Here is a 19,778-nt window from a genome sequence, read left to right as displayed (position 1 = left end):
AGCCTGTACAATCATCATGGGAAAAATATGCAAAAAACAAAAACAAGGCACTTAACCCGTTAGCGACCCATGACGTAGTACTACGTCATGCGCGCATGGCGATGTATGGAGAGAGCTCACGAGCTGAGCTCGCTCCATACAGGGCAGATGCCGGCTGTATAATACAGCCAGGACCTGCCACCAACAGCAGCGGTCGGGTGCCTGAGCCGATTGCTGCTGTTAACCCTTTACACACTGCGGTCAAACGGGGCGCCGCCATTTTCCGTTGATTGTCGCCCTCCTGAACGTCATCGGAGGGTGGTGATCGGTTGCTATGACAGCCGGAAGCCTATTGAAGGTTTCCAGGCTTGTCCCTGCATTAGTTCTATTAGACGTTGCCAGATGCAGCGTCTAATAGAAGTGATGGCATTTTGCTATTCACTGCCATACTGTAGTATTGTATGAGCGATCAGACCCCCTAGGTTTCAAGGTACCTAAGGGGTCTGATCATAAATGTAACAGAAGAAAAAAAAGGTTTTAAAAGTATTAAAAAAATATAAAAGTTCAAATCACCCCCCTTTCCCTAGATCAGATATAAAAGTAAACAAAGAACATTAAATATAAACATATCAGGTATCCCCGCGCTCCAAAATGCCCGAACTATTAAAATATTAAAACATTTATTCCAAATAGCAAATAGCGTTTTTTTTTCAACACTTTGCCTCCTATAAAAATTTGAATAAAAAGTGATCAAACCATCAGATCTTTCCCCAAATGGTATCAATAGAAACGTTATCTTGTCCCGCATAAAAAGACACCGCACCCAGCTCCATACATGTAAAGATGAAAAAGTTACAGGTGTCAGAACATGACGACACACATTCTTTTTTTCTATTTTGCTAAGTTTTTCATTTTTAAAAAAAGTATCAAAACATTTCAAATACTCTATAAATTTGGTATCACCGTGTTCGTACTGACATGTAGAACACAGGTAAGGTGTCATTTGTACCAAACAGTGAACGCTGTAAAAATTAAACCCATATGAAAATCGGTAATTGCACCTCATTCTGAATTTTTTTCCAGCTTCCCAGTACATTGCACAGCATATTGAAAGGTGCCAATACAAAGTACGATTTGTCCCGCAAACAATAAGCCATGATGTGAACTGAAACATAAAAACGTTATGGCTCTTTAAATGAGAGGAGGGAAAAACTAAAATGTGAAACCAAGAAATGGCCTGGTCATTAAGGGGTTAAGGTAATTTTCAGACAACAGAACAAACTACTATGTCAAAAGACAGAAATCACCAAAAACAAAATAGCTAAAATATTAAATACTAGTAGAATACCCGCGGCTTCGCTCGTAGGAAATATGTTAAATTTTTGGTTATGCGAGCTAAAGTAAAATTTTCCGTGTCACACTGAAATTGATATTTTCTCAGAGCTACAGTAAATCTCTTTTTTCCACTTAAAATTTTTATTTTGTCATTTTACTAATTTATCGTAACATTGATGTGAACAGCAACTTATTTTTTAATTTCAACATTTTTATTGATTTTATATATTCAATACATATTATGTAGTATAAACTATTACAACTATTTTTTGAACTACCGTATTTTTCGGACTATAAGACGCACTTTTTTTCCCCAAAATTTTTGGGGAAAAGAAGGGTGCGTCTTATAGGCCGAATGTGACGCCTGGCATCCGCTGTAATAGAGAGACGGAAGCCGGCAAGTGATAGACGCCATTACAGGTGCCGGGGCCTGCGACATCGCTGCGCTCCTCTGCCCTGCATGAAGCCAGCAGCAGCTCCTCCGTCCCCCCGCCGCTGGCTTCATGCAGGGCAGGGCAGCGATGTCTCCGGCCCCGGCATCTATCCCTCCCCGGCATCCGCCTCTCTAGTACAGCGGATGCCGGGTCTGCAGTCTGTATCAGCGGCCCCTTCTCCCCCGGGGCCGGTCCCCACCGGCCCCGTACCTGTAAAGTTGCAGGCCGGCTCCTGCGCGGCGATATCGCAGGAGCCGACCTGTTCGGGTGACAGCCGGGAGCCTAATGAGGCTCCCGGGCCTGTCACTGTTATATATTAGTACTGCGGCTGGGTCTATGACCAGCCGTAATACTAATAGACAGAATGGCCCATAGACGGCAATACAGTTGTATTGCCGTCTATGGGACTTGCAATCAAGTGACCGCAGGTTCAAGCCCCGGGGGGAAGGGAATAAAATAGTTTAAAAAAAAAAAAAAAAAAAAAGCTTTAAAAATATATAATAAAAATATGAAATAAATAAAAGTTATAAATCACCTCCTGTCCCTAGAAGATATATATATAAAAGTAGAAAATCATATATAATAAACCACCGGGTTTTTTTTTTTCAATAAAAGGTGATCTAAGCAATAGATATTCCCCAAAATGGTATAAGTAAAAAGTACTTCTGGACCCGCAAAAAAAAACACTCTATGCATCTCCGTACAGCTGCAGGGTCACCTGTCAATGTGGCCTTGCAGCTGTTGCAAAACTACAACTCCCATATATTAAATATTTTACCAGTTTTTGCTTCAAATTTTTTTTTCCCTATTTTCCTCCTCTAAAACCTAGGTGCGTCTTATTGTCCGAAAAATACGGTATTTGTTTTTTATCAAAAATCTAAATTTCTGCCCCTTACAAAAATATCTAAAACATTTACACCCAATTAACAACATAGTGCAGCCCTTCCCCCCTCCCTCCAGTGTTATATATAAGTAGAGACGAGCGAACAGTAAAATATTCGATGTTCGTTATTCGTTCCGAATAGCATCTCAATATTGGACTATTCGAACGAATATGGAACCCCATTATAGTCTATGGGAGAAAATGCTTCGTTTCAGGGGATCCCACCATTCGACTCAGGAGGGTCACTAAGTCCACTTTTAGCAGGACAGCAGGGGAAGCATGTCTGGGGGCATCTAACACACCAAAGTCCCTCTATTACCCCACTATCACAGCCTAACAACTACACACTTTCCACACTCAAAAAAACCTCTATCAAAGTGAGAAAATACCTGGAAACCTTCTTTACTCCCCAAATGGATGGACACAAACCCCAATTTAAGCTCAACAAACATTAACAAGCACCCCTTTAAATCACGTTGCCCATGACAACCACAGATGGAATAGGCAATGGGAAATCCTTCAGTCCCCACCCTGAACTGTCATTGTGGATGTGTGTGATGTGGTAAGACCTTCCAAAATTCACTTTTCTAGCCCTTAACATGAGCCCTTCCAAATTAAGTTACAGGCCCTTAAGCTGAGCTACCAGCAGAGATTGAGGCCCTTCAGGTGACTTCAGCCTCTACCTGCAGAGTTTTAGGCCCTTTAACTTAGTTCAGCCTTGTACCAGCAGAGATTTGTTGGCCCGTTGGGTGAGTTGAGCCTTTAAAAAGCAGTGTTTTTGGCCCTTGGAGTGAGTAAACACTCTAACCAGCAGAGTTGGGGTGTCAGGGTGGAGTGATCCTATTAGGATCAGAATTGTGCAGCACTGATGGAGGAGGAGTATGAGGAGGAGGTGGAATTGTAGAGGGTGAGCACACACATGCAACTTCATGTCGGGGTGCTTGACACCGGTGGACATGAAAATGATGGGTTTATCCAGTGGCTGTTCATTTTTATGAGCGTCGGCCGGTCCGCACTGTCAGCTGACAGCCGGCTGCGCTTATCCGTAATTATGCCACCGGCAGCGCTGAAGACCCTTTCGGAAAGCACGCTGGCGGCAGGGCAGGAAAGGACCTCGAATGCGTACAGCGCAAGTTCCAGCCACAAATCCAACTTGGAGACCCAATAAGTATAGGCCGCAGAGGGATCGGAGAGGACAGGGCTGGTGTCGGCCAGGTACTCCCGCAACATGCGCCTACACCTATCCCTCCTGGTGACACTAGGCTCCTCAGTGGCGGTACTTTGGCGATGGGGTGCCATTAACGTGTCCCAGACCTTGGAGAGTGTGCCCCTGCCGGGTGTGGACCAGATGACAGTTTTTTGCCTGTTGGAGGAACTCTCCTGTGTGCCGCCAACGACAGTTGATGGAAACATCTCCATCATATTCTGCACCAGTTGCTTGTGGCAATCACTCATGTGACTGGCCCTTCCCGTCTACCGGAATAAAATTACAAAACAAAATTTTTATACCGGGGGTTGAGGATTGCAAAAATCCAGTAGTCGTTGCTCTCGAGGATTTTGGCAATGCGTTTGTCAGTTGCAAAGCACTCCAACATGTATTCAGCCATGTGTGCCAGAGTGTTACTTGGCGTCACTTGGCTGCCCCCACCGGAATGCTCACTCTCCATTTCCTCCTCCATTTCGCCCCAACCGCGCCTCAGCAATGGGACGCAATAAACTGCCTTGCTAGTCTCCTGTGTGACAATGAGATCTGCCACTTTGTCCTCTTCCTCCTCCTCCTCCCTCATTGTACGCTGTGAAGCGGACAGGAATGTGCCCTGACTATCCTGCTGGGATGTTTCTGCTCCTATGCCCGACTCCTCAGCGTCCAATGCGTTATCCCTGATGGCGATGAGGGATTCTCGCATCACACACAGCAGCGGGATTGTGACACTCACGATTGCGTCGTCTCAGCTGACCCTCATGGTTAACTCCTCAAAGACACACGATCTCAGATAAGTCTGCCACTCATGGTGCAGAAACTGCGGAAGCTGACTCTGAGGAACCCTTGGGTTTTGGAGATGGTACTCCATCAAGGGTCTCTGCTGCTCACACACTCTACTCAACATGTGGTACGTCGAGTTTTAGCGTGTGGGGACGTTGCACATCAGCCGGTGTTCTGGCAGATGGAGGCATTGCTGGAGGCCTCAGAGGCTAGCAGTGGCTACTGTGGACTTGTAAAAGTGGGCGCACAAGCGCCGCACTTTCACCAGTAGCTCGGCTACATTGGGGTATGTTTTCAAAAACCGTTGCACCACTAAATTGAACACGTGGGCCAGGCATGGAACGTGTCGTAGGTTGGCAAGCTCCAGAGCCACTACCAAGTTGCGGCCGTTATCACACACGACCATGCCTGGGCCCAGGTGCAGCGGCGAAAGCCATGTTGCCGTCTCATCAAGGAGGGCATCCCTCACCTCTGAGGCAGTGTGCTGTCTGTCTCCCAAGTTTATGAGCTTCAGCACGGCCTGCTGACGTCTCCCCACGCCAGTGCTGCAGCGTTTCCAGCTGGTAGCTGGGGTCAATGTGATGGCGGAGGAGGAGGGTGGTGGTTCAGAGCTCCTGCCAGGAATGTTGGGCAGGGAAATGAGGTAGACCGCCCCAGATTGTGACCCGCTCCCAGCCTCAACTACATTCACCCAGTGTGCCGTCAGTGAAATGTAGCGTCCCTGTCCGCATGCACTTGTCCACACATTGATGGTCAAGTGGACCTTTGTGCTAATCGCGGAACTTAGGGCCTGCCGGATGTTGCGTGACACGTGCTGGTACAAGGCAGGGACGGCAAACCAGGAGAAGTAGGGACGGCATAGCGAGGTGCCGCACTTGCCATCAGGTCATGGAAGGCCTGAGTTTCAACAAGCTGGAACGGCAACATCTCCTGGGCCAGCAGTTTGGGGATGTGCACGTTTAAGGCTTGTGCATGGGGGTGGATAGCGCTGTATTTTTGCCTGCACTCAAAAGTCTGGGAGATGGTGGGTTGTTTTGAGGAGGCGCATGATGGTACAGGAGAAGGACGTAAGGCAGGAGAAGGAGCTGAGGCAGGAAAAGGGGAGGATGAGGGAGAATTCCCTAAAGTGGTGGGGGAAGACATGGAGGTTTCCTGGCTGCTGGTCTGGACTGCAGCGCCAGCACTGGCAAGAGTGGGAGAGGCAGTGACGGCAATGCCGGACGACGATATTACAGCGTTTGTGCTCTGCCACTGAGCCCAATGCTTGCCTTCCAAATGATGGCGCATGGCAGTGGTTATGAGGTTGCTCTTTTCAGAGCCCCTACTCAGTTTTGAGTTGCAGAGTGTGCAAATGGCACTATATTTGTCCGTAGCACAGATATAAAAAAAAATTCCACACCACCGAAGACCGCGGCCTCGATGGGGGAGTTTTTCTAGGCTGGCTACAAGAGGGAACATTTTGGGCCTTGCTGGCTGTGGCCTGGCTTCGGAGAAGCAGCGGTCCTCTGCCTCTCGACATGCCTCTGCCTCTAGCCACCCTCTTTGGTACTGCACTTCCCTCCACATCTCCACTGCTTTCCTCGCTTGACATCCGCCCTATCCAGGTCAGGTCAGTGTCCTCATCGACCACCACCTCCTCTTCCAAATCCTCCAACGGCTCCTCCTCCTCCTCTTGCGCAACGACGACGGCAACAGGCTGCCCTGATAGTTACATAGTTGATGAGGTTGGATAAAGACATTAGTCCATCAAGTCCAACCTATATCCCTACAATCCCTACAGTGTTGATCCAGGGGAAGGCAAAAAACCCCATGAGGTTCACGCCAATTGCCCTATTTCAGGGGAAAAAATTCCTTCCCGACTCCAAATCTGGCAGTCAGTTTAAAAACCCTGGATCAACGTGTCCTTAAAATCTAGAGTCCATAACCTGTTATATTTTTCTCTTCAAGAAAGGCATCCAGGCCCTCTTTGAACTTGTTTAATGAATCCACCATCACCACTTCCTGGGGCAGAGAGTTCCAGAGCCTAGCTGTTCTTACAGTGAAGAATCCCCTTCTATGTTTCTGGTGAAACCTTTTCTCCTCCAGACATAGAGGATGTCCTTTTGTCACTGTCACTGGCCTAGGAGTAAAAATATCCTTAGAAAGTTCTTTGTATTGTCCCTTCATGTATTTGTACATTGTTATTAGATCTCCCCGTAGACGTCTTTTCTCTAAACTGAATAACCCCAAGTTTGTTAACCTCTCGTTGTCCTCCAGTCCACCCATTCCCCTAATCATTTTGGTTGCCCGTCTTTGCACTTTTTCAAGTTCACTTATGTCTTTCTTGTATATCGGGGCCCAAAATTGCACACAATATTCTAAGTGTGGCCGTACCAGTGATTTGTATAGAGGCACAACTATGTCCTTGTCATGAGAATCTAGACCTCTTTTGATGCATCCCATAATTTTATTTGTCTTGGCAGCAGCTGCTTGGCACTGGTCACTAAAGGTAAGCTTACTGTCCCCCAAAATCCCTAAGTCTTTTTCATTGGCAGTCTTACCCAGTAATTTACTAATAAGTACATAGTCATACATTTTATTACGTCGACCAGAGTGCATTACCTTACATTTGTCAACATTACACTTCATTTGCCAAGTCTCCGCCCATGCTTCCAGTTTCCTTAGATCACCTTGTAATATTCTACTATCCTCCTCATTATTAATTACCCTCCAAAGTTTATGTAATTATTTTATTTTAGATTATCAATATTCTTGTAGCGTACCCAAAAAATTTTTATCGTGTAAACTCAGAGTAGGGGAGTATAACCTACCCAAAATGGGATGTATTAAAATATAGCCTTTATTGGTTCAATTAAAATACCCAAGGAACAAACAAACAAAAATTTCCCCATTAAAAAAGAAAGAAAGGAAAGGAGAACAGACAGAGTAGCGTGTCTCTGAAATTGCTATGGCAATTGTACAGCATTCACAACTAGCAGCTACTAGAGAACCCCAGTGAGCAATCTGATTTACTTGTATGGAATCTCACAATACTCCTAAGGCTCCACTTGTGTCCATATCATTAACACTTGGCTGTTCACTGGTATCGGTGTACTGCTAGGCTAATCTTTGCTTTCTGATAGCTAATTCCTCCTTCTTACCCACTATTGTATTAACCCTTTTCTCATGCTAATAGTGCACTAACTTGTTTGTATAGCTGAGTAGGGAGAAGTTTACTGACTCACATATATCAGGGAATCATTGAACTAACAATAAGGGCGAGTTAGACACTTATCTCTTATCTCATCCATTCTACCACCTCAATCTGTCACCTGACCAGTTTCAATGTCCCTTTACTATCAGACACATCATCAGAGGTGTAATTTCTATTGTTTCTTTCGAACACTGGAGTATGCTTTGTATATTCAGTATAGCCCCCAGCCCCCATCAGCATTAATGAGAGCCGCGCGAGTGAACTAGGAGCCCAGTCTTTTAAAGCCCAGGGAATGAAAGAACAAATATAAAGCCAGTATGGATTTCAACGTGCGTGCCCGCCTAAAAGTAAGACACGGGTTGGAGGGTAGTATCTTTTTTAAAAAAGGATCTGCTTGTAGAACCGGCCAGTATTCCCTCCAACCCGTGTCTTACTTTTAGGCGGGCACGCACATTGAAATCCATTCTGGCCCCCAGTAGACTAAAGAAAAAAGACCCGGCCAGTATAAACATCCATGTAGCCACGAAACCTTTGGGTAGTTGGAAGTGTCAGGCAAAAAAGTGCAAGTGTTGCGCCACCATTATTCATGGCGCTAAGAACATCTGTAGCACAAGCACGGGGGAAATTTTCAACATCAAACACCATCTCTCATGCGATTCAAAGTTCATCATTTATGTCTTGCAGTGCCCTTGCGGTCTACAATACGTAGATCGTACCATAAGAACACTTAGGGAGAGGTTGAACAAGCACCGTTCGAATGTACTTAACAAATTTGAGAAGCACAGTGTGTCGAGACACGCTGCTCAATACCATAATGGCGAGTTTAAAGATTTCACAGTAGTTCCGATAGATCACATTCCAGACACTTATCATGATAGGTTTCAACTTCTCTACAAGCGAGAAATGTTCTGGATATATCGCTTTAATACGTTGGTTCCGTCAGGGTTAAATGAGGCATTGGAGGTTAAATGAGGCATTGGAGGACATCACAAATTAAGATATGTGGGAGCTTTAGCTATGTTGGCAAGCTCAAAACCACTTGCTAACAGTGGGGTCGCTTATTGTTATCCTTTATTAGGGGGTCTGAAGTTGAGGCAGCATGACTGAATATTGAAACCATGTATGGGGTCTTACAGCATTAATTGTCATAATGTATTGCTAGGAATACCATCTATGACCCAGTTTTGATTTGAGGAAAGTTTGTTACAATGTATCACTAGAAATACCTTCTGTGATCCAGTTTTGTCTTGAGGAATCATTGTCGATGTATTTTATTCTGGGTGATATAATCTCCCCCTTGTACCAGTTTTACTATTTTTATGTAATCCTTTTGGAAAACAATTTGCAATTAGTTGTACTAAGTTGTTGACTTTACAGCCACCCATAGATGAATTAGATCCATTCACTTACTCATAAGGTTCCCCCATTGTAAACAAAATCTGATCCAGCTTAGATGTGAAGCAGCCGCATCAGACACATGCGCATTCACCGCTCCAAGCGGTCCGCCTGAGCATCGGGCGGCTCGCGAGAGCATACGTATCGCGCATGCGCGCTCATCGGGGCAGGCGCATGCGCAGAACAAGGGAACGGGCGCATTCGCCGTGCGTTCCCATAGACGCGATCCATCTGCTCGACATGGGCGCACGTGCGCCTTAGAGCGCATGCGCCCGCGCAGGAAGCAGCAGCTTCCCTCTCACCAATGATATAAATGGTCCTGCTTTCCGCCAGGCTGTCAAGTAACCAGCCCAGCAGCGAGAGGTAAGACTGCTATTCTATTTATTTCCCTTTTTTGGTCCTTTCAATGGCATTTGGTTATGCAGATTGTAGTTTGGGTTCAATTACAATACACCTGAAGAAGGGCGTAGTATAGTGCCCGAAACGCGTTGTGTGAGAGTTTTTTTGAAGTTAATAAAATCGAATCTGCTATTTTACCAAACAAGAGAGCGCAGTTCCTTACTCCTGGATTCTTACCGAATCTGAGTTGTTGGTCCTCCACCCCTATCATTCACACCTATGAGGTGTCAGGAACATTGCCTCGACCTAGGAGAAGCATTTTGTGGTCTAACATTTGCAAACAGCGTTGTGGCTTAGACCCACAACCCTCCAAGGTGAGCTCCTTTGCTTAATTAAAAATACACCATAGTCCAAGAAATACTACAGTACAGTTTGCTCGGTGTTTTGTCATTTTTTATCTTTGAGGTCATGAAATAAAGAAGATTTTAAAATATTTATGTGTAAACCAACATCTTACACTAATTCTAGATGTACAGTGGGGCAAAAAAGTATTTAGTCAGTCACCAATAGCGCAAGTTCCACCACTTAAAAAGATGCGAGGCGTCTGTAATTTACATCATAGGTAGACCTCAACTATGAGAGACAAAATGAGAAAACAAATCCAGAAAATCACATTGTCTGATTTTGTAAGAATTTATTTGCAAATTATGGTGGAAAATAAGTATTTGGTCAGTAACAAAATTTCATCTCAATACTTTGTTATATATCCTTTGTTGGCAATGACAGAGGTCAAACGTTTTCTGTAAGTCTTCACAAGGTTGGCACACACTGTTGTTGGTATGTTGGCCCATTCCTCCATGCAGATCTCCTCTAGAGCAGTGATGTTTTGGGGCTGTCGCTTGGCAACACGGACTTTCAACTCCCTCCAAAGGTTTTCTATAGGGTTGAGATCTGGAGACTGGCTAGGCCACTCCAGGACCTTGAAATGCTTCTTACAAAGCCACTCCTTCGTTGCCCTGGCGGTGTGCTTTGGATCATTGTCATGTTGAAAGACCCAGCCACGTTTCATCTTCAATGCCCTTGCTGATGGAAGGAGGTTTGCACTCAAAATCTCACGATACATGGCCCCATTCATTCTTTCATGTACCCGGATCAGTCGTCCTGGCCCCTTTGCAGAGAAACAGCCCCAAAGCATGATGTTTCCACCCCCATGCTTTACAGTAGGTATGGTGTTTGATGGATGCAACTCAGTATTCTTTTTCCTCCAAACACGAAAAGTTGTGTTTCTACCAAACAGTTCCAGTTTGGTTTCATCAGACCATAGGACATTCTCCCAATACTCTTCTGGATCATCCAAATGCTCTCTAGCAAACTTCAGACGGGCCCGGACATGTACTGGCTTAAGCAGTGGGACACATCTGGCACTGCAGGATCTGAGTCCCTGGCAGTGTAGTGTGTTATTGATGGTAGGCTTTGTAACATTGGTCCCAGCTCTCTGCAGTTCATTCACTAGGTCCCCCCGCATGCTTCTGGGATTTTTGCTCACCGTTCTTGTGATCATTTTGACCCCACGGGGTGAGATTTTGCGTGGAGCCCCAGATCGAGGGAGATTATCAGTGGTCTTGTATGTCTTCCATTTTCTAATTATTGCTCCCACAGTTGATTTCTTCTATCCAAGCTGGTTGCCTATTGCAGATTCAGTCTTCCCAGCCTGGTGCAGGGCTACAATTTTGTTTCTGGTGTCCTTTGACAGCTCTTTGGTCTTCACCATAGTGGAGTTTGGAGTCTGACTGTTTGAGGGTGTGCACAGGTGTCTTTTTATACTGATAACAAGTTTAAACAGGTGCCATTACTACAGGTAATGAGTGGAGGAAAGAGGAGACTCTTAAAGAAGAAATTACAGGTCTGTGAGAGCCAGAAATCTTGATTGTTTGTAGGTGACCAAATACTTAATTTCCACCATAATTTGCAAATAAATTCTTACAAAATCAGACAATGTGATTTTCTGGATTTGTTTTCTCATTTTGTCTCTCATAGTTGAGGTCTACCTATGATGTAAATTACAGACGCCTCTCATCTTTTTAAGTGGTGGAACTTGCACTATTGGTGACTGACTAAATACTTTTTTGCCCCACTGTATATATCACAGCAAGAGAGATAATGATCACATGCTGGTCTGACCACTCCTGTCTTGGGCTGACGATCAACAGGTTATAGAACCTGTTTCTACACACACCTTCAAAGATGAGACCCTTACCACAAACAGATAAGGAGTTATAACCCATCCATTTACATTCCACACGCCTTATCCCCTAAAGGGGTCTCTTAGACTCTAAACAGACATTCTTATAAAGTTTATATAAGAAAAAGGTTACAAGATGGCTGACAAAATACAAGATGGAGGATGTGATCCTAACAGCATCTTCCCACATCAGCAATAGACGCCAAAAATCATCTCCTTGAAGACGAAGTCCACACTTCCATGAAGGTTTCTCCTCCAGCTTTGTCTGCCTCATGGTGACCATGTGGGTTCTTAGCTTGTGGGGGGATGGTAACAGGCACATGTGCACACAGGAAACCAGCTTGAGTCTTGTCCATGCTTTAACCCCTTCCCGCCGATGGCATTTTTTGATTTTCGTTTTTCGTTTTTGACTCCCCTCCTTCTAAACCCCATAACTTTTTTATCTCTCCGCTCCCAGAGCCATATGAGGTCTTAATTTTTGCGGGACAAATTTTTCTTCATGATGCTACCATTAAATATTCTATATAATGTACTGGGAAGCAGGAAAAAAATTCAGAATGGGGTGGATTTGAAGAAAAAATGCATTTCTGCGACTTTCTTACGGGCTTTGGTTTTACGGCGTTCAAATGACATGTCCCCTATATTCTGTGTTTCGGTATGGTTCCAGGGATACCAAATTTATATGGTTTTATTTACATTTTGACCCCTAAAAAAAATTCCAAACCTGTGTTAAAATTTTTTTTTTCTAAAAGTCGCCATATTCCAACGGCCGTAACTTTTTTATACGTCAGTGTACGGGGATGCATAGGGCGTCTTTTTTTGCGGGGCCGGGTGTACTTTTTAGTTCTACCATTTTCGGGAAATGTTATTGCTTTGATCACTTTTTATTCAAATTTTTATCAGAATCAAAACAGTGAAAAAATGGCGGTTTGGCACTTTCGACTATTTTTCCCGCTACGGCGTTTACCAAAAAGGAAAAATATTTTTATAGATTTGTAGAGCGGGCGATTTCGGATGCGGGGATACCTAACATGTATATGTTTCACAGTTTTTAACTACTTTTATATGTGTTCTAGGGAAAGGGGGGTGATTTGAACTTTTAATTCTTTTTATATTTTTTTATATTTTTTTTTAACTTTTTTTTTATTTATTTTTTTGCATTTATTAGACCCCCTAGGGGTGTTGAACCCCAGGGGGTCTGATCACTAATGCAATGCATTACAATGCTAATGCATTGCAATGCATTGCAAAAAAGCATCCTTTCTTTTGCAGGCTGCATAGACCAGCCTGCAAAAGAGAGGATTTGCAGACAAGCCTGGGAGCCTGTACAAGGCTCCCGGCTGTCATGGCAACGGGACGTCAGCCCTGGAGCATGCTCCAGGAGCCGGCGATCCTGGCCAAAATGGCGGCGCCCATGCGCTGCCGGGAATATGGCGCCTCCGGTGCCTTTGACCGCGGTGCCGGAGGGGTTAATGCCTCCGATCGGTCTGGGGACCGATCGGAGGCATTAGAGCCGGTTGTCTACTGGGTATACACACGGGTATATTACATTTTATGTTTGTGTAGTGGCCCCATAAGAATTGTCCAATTTTGCACTGATGTATTTTGTATGTGGTTTGTGTGTATGTCCATAAGCGTCATGTGATTATGTGTATCTCATTTTGGATGTCAGTGAAAAACCTGTGATCAGTTGTTATGGATACCTGAAGTAAAGCTGTATCTAATCCTTCCCCGTGTAGTACTGTGTTTAGATGCATGTATCCAATGCTTGTTGGTGTGGTACTTTGTGCAGATGCACATATCTAATCCTCCCCGTGTGGTATTGTGTGAAGAGGCGCGTATCTAATGACTCTGGCATGTGGTACTGTGTGCAGATGCGCGTATCTAATACTCTGGCGTGTGGTACTGTGTGCAGATGCGTGTATCTAATCCTCCCCCATGTGGTACTGTGTGCTGAGACGCGTATCTAATTCTCTGGCATGTGGTACTGTGTGCAGAGGCCTGTATCTAATCCTCCAAAGTGTTGTACTGTGTTCAGATGCACGTATCCAATCCTCCCCTGTGTAGTATTGTGTGAAGAGGCACGTATCTAATCCTATGGCGTGTGGAACTGTGTGTAGACGCGCGTATCTAATCCTACAGCATGTGGTACTGTATGCAGACGTGTGTATCTAATCCTATGACGTGTACAACAGTGTGAAGATGCGTGTATTTATTCCTCTGGCATGTGGATCTGTAAGCAGACGCACGTATCTAATCTTACGGCATGTGGTACTGTGTGCAGACCTGCTTATCTAATCCTCTGGCTGTGGTACTATGTGAAGACATGCGTATCTAATCCTCCAGCGTGTTGAACTGTGTGCAGATGTGCGTATCTAATCCTCCCCGTGTGGTACTTAGAGCAGACACACGTATCTAATCCTTCAGCGTGTGTAATTGTGTGCAGACGCGCACATCTAACCCTCGGTCGTGTGGTACTGTGTGCAGAGGCCTGTATCTAATCCTCCACAGTGTGATACTGTGTGCACACACACGTATCTAATCCTCCCCTGTGTGGTATTGTGTGTAGACGCACGTATCTAATCCTACGGCATGTGGTACTGTGTGCAGACACGCGTATCTAATCCTATGGCATGTGGTACTGTGTGTAGACGCGCGTATCTAATCCTACGGCATGTGGTACTGTGTGCAGACGCGTATATCTAATCCTATGGCGTGTACAACTGTGTGAAGACACGCGTATCTAATCCTCCCCCGTGTGGTACTGTGTGCAGACGCGCGTATCTAATCCTCCCCCGTGTGATACTGTGTGCTGAGACGCGTATCTAATTCTCTGGCTTGTGGTACTGTGTTCAGAGGCATGTATCTAATCCTCCAAAGTGTGATACTGTGTGCACACGTATCTAATCCTCCCCTGTGTGGTATTGTGTGAAGAGGCGCGTATCTAATCCTTCGGCGTGTGGAACTATGTGTAGACGCGCGTATCTAATCCTGCTGCATGTGGCACTGAGTGCAGACGCGTGTATCTAATCCTATGGCATGTACAACTGTGTGGAAACGCGCGTATCAAATCCTCTGGAGTGTGGAACTGTGTAGATGCGTGTATCTTATCCTACGGCATGTGGTACTTTGTGCAGACGTGTGTATCTAATCCTATGACGTGTACAAATGTGTGCAGATGCGCGTATCTAATCCTCTGGAGTGTGGAACTGTGTGTAAACGTGCGTATCTAATCCTATGGCATGTGGTACTGTGTGCACAAACGCGTATCTAATCCTATGGCATGTGGTACTGTGTGTAGACACGCGTATCTAATCCTACGGCATGTGGTACTGTGTGCAGACGCGCGTATCTAATCCTACGGAATTTGGTACTGTGTGCAGACGCGCTTATCTAATCCTCTGGCGTGTGGTACTGTGTGCAGACGCACGTATTTAATCCTCCCCTGTGTGGTATTGTGTGAAGAGGCGTGTATCTAATCCTACGGCATGTGGTACTGTGTGTAGACGCGCGTATCTAATCCTACGGCATGTGGTACTGTGTGTAGACGCGCGTATCTAATCCTACGGAATTTGGTACTGTGTGCAGACGCGCTTATCTAATCCTCCGGTGTGTGGTACTGTGTGCAGACGCACGTATTTAATCCTCCCCTGTGTGGTATTGTGTGAAGAGGCGTGTATCTAATCCTACGGCATGTGGTACTGTGTGTAGACGCGCGTATCTAATCCTACGGCATGTGGTACTGTGTGCAGATGCGTGTATCTAATCCTATGGCGTGTACAACTGTGTGAAGACACATGTATCTAATCCTCCCCTGTGTGGTATTGTGTGAAGAGGCGCGTATCTAATCCTACGGCGTGTGGAACGGTGTGTAGACGCGCATATCCAATCCCCCGGCATGTGGTACTGTGTGCAGACTCGTGTATCTAATCCTATGGCGTGTACAACTGTGTGCAGATGCGCGTATCTAATCCTCTGGAGTGTGGAACTGTGTGTAGAGGCATGTATCTAATCCTACGGCATGTGGTACTTTGTGCAGACGTGTGTATCTAATCCTATGGCGTGTACAAATGTGTGCAGACGCGCGTATCTAATCCTCTGGAGTGTGGAACTGTGTGTAAACGTGTGTATCAATCTATGGCATGTGTTACTGTGTGCAGACGCACGTATCTAATCCTCCCCCGTGTGATACTGTGTGCTGAGACGCGTATCTAATTCTCTGGCTTGTGATACTGTGTGCGCACACACGTATCTAATCCTCCCCTGTGTGGTATTGTGTGAAGCGGCGCGTATCTAATCCTACGGCATGTGATACTTTGTGCAGACGTGTGTATCTAATCCTATGACGTGTACAAATGTGTGCAGATGCGCGTATCTAATCCTCTGGAGTGTGGAACTGTGTGTAAACGCGCGTATCTAATCCTACGGCATGTGGTACTGTGTGCACAAACGCGTATCTAATCCTACGGAATTTGGTACTGTGTGCAGACGCGCTTATCTAATCCTCTGGCGTGTGGTACTGTGTGCAGACGCACGTATTTAATCCTCCCCTGTGTGGTATTGTGTGAAGAGGCGTGTATCTAATCCTACGGCATGTGGTACTGTGTGTAGATGCACGTATCTAATCCTACGGCATGTGGTACTGTGTGTAGACGCGCGTATCTAATCCTACGGAATTTGGTACTGTGTGCAGACGCGCTTATCTAATCCTCTGGTGTGTGGTACTATGTGCAGACGCACGTATTTAATCCTCCCCTGTGTGGTATTGTGTGAAGAGGCGTGTATCAAATCCTACGGCATGTGGTACTGTGTGTAGACGCGCGTATCTAATCCTACGGCATGTGGTACTGTGTGCAGATGCGTGTATCTAATCCTATGGCGTGTACAACTGTGTGAAGACACGTGTATCTAATCCTCCCCTGTGTGGTATTGTGTGAAGAGGCGCGTATCTAATCCTACGGCGTGTGGAACGGTGTGTAGACGCGCATATCCAATCCCCCGGCATGTGGTACTGTATGCAGACTCGTGTATCTAATCCTATGGCGTGTACAACTGTGTGAAGACACGCGTATCTAATCCTCCCCCATGTGGTACTGTGTGCAGACGCACGTATCTAATCCTCCCCCGTGTGATACTGTGTGCTGAGACGCGTATCTAATTCTCTGGCTTGTGGTACTGTGTGCAGAGGCATGTATCTAATCCTCCAAAGTGTGATACTGTGTGCGCACACACGTATCTAATCCTCCCCTGTGTGGTATTGTGTGAAGCGGCGCGTATCTAATCCTTCGGCGTGTGGAACTATGTGTAGACACGCGTATCTAATCCTGCTGCATGTGGCACTGTGTGCAGACGCGTGTATCTAATCCTATGGCGTGTACAACTGTGTGCAGATGCGCGTATCTAATCCTCTGGAGTGTGGAACTGTGTGTAGATGCGTGTATCTAATCCTACGGCATGTGGTACTTTGTGCAGACGTGTGTATCTAATCCTATGGCGTGTACAAATGTGTGCAGACGCGCGTATCTAATCCTCTGGAGTGTGGAACTGTGTGTAAACGTGTGTATCAATCTATGGCATGTGGTACTTTGTGCAGACGTGTGTACCTAATCCTATGGCGTGTACAAATGTGTGCAGACGCGCGTATCTAATCCTCTGGAGTGTGGAACTGTGTGTAAACGTGCGTATCAATCTACGGCATGTGGTACTTTGTGCAGACGTGTGTATCTAATCCTATGGCGTGTACAACTGTGTGAAGACACGTGTATCTAATCCTCCCGTGTGGTATTGTGTGAAGAGGCGCGTATCTAATCCTACGGCGTGTGGAACGGTGTGTAGACGCGCGTATCCAATCCCCCGGCATGTGGTACTGTGTGCAGATGCGTGTATCTAATCCTACGGCATGTGGTACTGTGTGTAGACATGCGTATCTAATCCTCCCCTGTGTGGTACTGTGTGCACATGCACGTATCTAATCCTCCCGTGTGGTATTGTGTGAAGAGGCGCGTATCTAATCCTTCGGCGTGTGGAACTGCATGTGGTACTGTGTGCACACGCATGTATCTAATCCTATGGCATGTACAACTGTGTGCAGACGCACGTATCTAATCCTCTGGAGTGTGGAACTGTGTGTAGACGCATGTATCTAATCTTACGGCATGTGGTACTCTGTGCAGACGTGCGTATCTAATCCTCTGGAGTGTGGAACTGTGTGTAGATGCCTGTATCTAATCCTTCGGCATGTGGAACCGTGTGCAGACGCACGTATCAAATCCTTCAGTGTGTGGAACTGTGTGCAGAAGCGCGTATCTAATCCTCTGGCGTGTGATACTGTGTGCTGATCTGTGTATCTAATCCTCTGATGCGTGTATCTCAGTTTGGATATCAGTGTTGTATTGTGCATGTGGAGTGACCGTGTGTATTGCAGTTGGAATATGAGTGAAAGTCTTGCAGATTTGTATTGGCTAGGGGGGGGGGCACTGTCTTTGGAATGCTGTATCTCAGCAACGGTACCTCCGAGTGAGTTGGAGTCTCGTCTTAAACCTTCCCGGATATCTGAAGTATCTCTGTACCAAATTTGGTGAAGATCGGTCCAGTCGTTTGGTTTGCATTAGAGCACAGACAGACAGACAGACAGACAGACAGACAGACAGACAGAAATTCATTTTTATAATATAGGGAGATATGAAATTGGAAGTGCAGTGAATTGCTGCAATTTTTCAGGCCCCCCCAAATTCAAGGTTTTTATCAAGTACTAGAGGGAGGACCCGGCTTCGCATGGGTGTATTACATTATATGTTTGTGTAGTGGCCCCATAAGAATTGTCCAGTTTTGCACTGATGTATTTTGTATGTGCTTTGTCCATAAGCGTCATGTGATTATGTGTATCTCATTTTGAATGTCTTTGAAAAACCTGTGATCAGTTATGGATACCTGGAGTAAAGCTGTATCTAATCCTTCCCCGTATAGTACTGTGTTTAGATGCATGTATCCAATCCTTGTTGGTGTGGTACTTTGTGCAGATGCACATATCTAATCCTCCCCGTGTGGTATTGTGTGAAGAGGCGCGTATCTAATCCTCCAGTAAGTGAAACTGTGTGCAGACGCGCGTATCTAATGACTCTGGCGTGTGGTACTGTGTGCAGATGCATGTATCTAATACTCTGGTGTGTGGTACTGTGTGCAGATGCGCGTATCTAATCCTCCCCCATGTGGAACTGAGTGCTGAGACGCGTATCTAATTCTCTGGCATGTGGTACTGTGTGCAGAGGCCTGTATCTAATCCTCCAAAGTGTGGCATTGTGTGAAGAGGCGCATATCTAATACTACGGCGTGTGGAACTGTATGTAGACGCGAGTATCTAATCCTACAGCATGTGGTACTGTATGCAGACGTGTGTATCTAATCCTATGGCGGCTACAACTGTGTGAAGATGCGTGTATTTATTCCTCTGACGTGTGGATCTGTAAGCAGATGCACGTATCTAATCCTACGGCATGTGGTACTGTGTGCAGACCTGCTTATCTAATCCTCTGGTGTGTGGAACTGTGTGCAGATGCACGTATCCAATCCTCTGGCATGTGGTATTGTGTGCAGATGCATGTATCCAATCCCCTGGCGTATGGTACTGTGTGCAGACGCGCGTATCTAATCCTCCGGCGTGTGAAATTGTGTGCAGACGCACGTATCTAATACTATGGCATGTGGTACAGTGTGCAGACGTGCGTTTCTAATCCTCCGGCGTATGGAACTGTGTGCAGATGTGCATAACCAATCCTCTGGCATGTGATACTGTGTGTAGAAACGCGTATTTAATCCTCTCGCGGTGGTACTATGTGAAGACATGCGTATCTAATCCTTCGGCGTGTGTAACTGTGTGCAGACGCGCACATCTAACCCTCGGTCGTGTGGTACTGTGTGCAGATGCACATATCTAATCCTCCCCTGTGTGGTATTGTGTGAAGAGGCGCGTATCTAATCCTACGGCATGTGGAACT

General features: G+C 45.7%; 1 protein-coding gene across 1 annotated transcript in view; it reads left to right on the top strand.

Moving 5' to 3' along the window:
• Positions 1–19,778, top strand: part of LOC142189644 (uncharacterized) — a 263,072-nt gene that overhangs the window by 176,330 nt on the left and 66,964 nt on the right. The window lies entirely within an intron of this gene.

This window comes from Leptodactylus fuscus, chromosome 1 (genome assembly GCF_031893055.1).
Source record: "Leptodactylus fuscus isolate aLepFus1 chromosome 1, aLepFus1.hap2, whole genome shotgun sequence".
NCBI lineage: Eukaryota > Metazoa > Chordata > Amphibia > Anura > Leptodactylidae > Leptodactylus > Leptodactylus fuscus.
The sequence above is the reverse complement of the archived record's forward strand: the minus strand, read 5'-3'. Positions and strand labels throughout refer to the sequence as shown.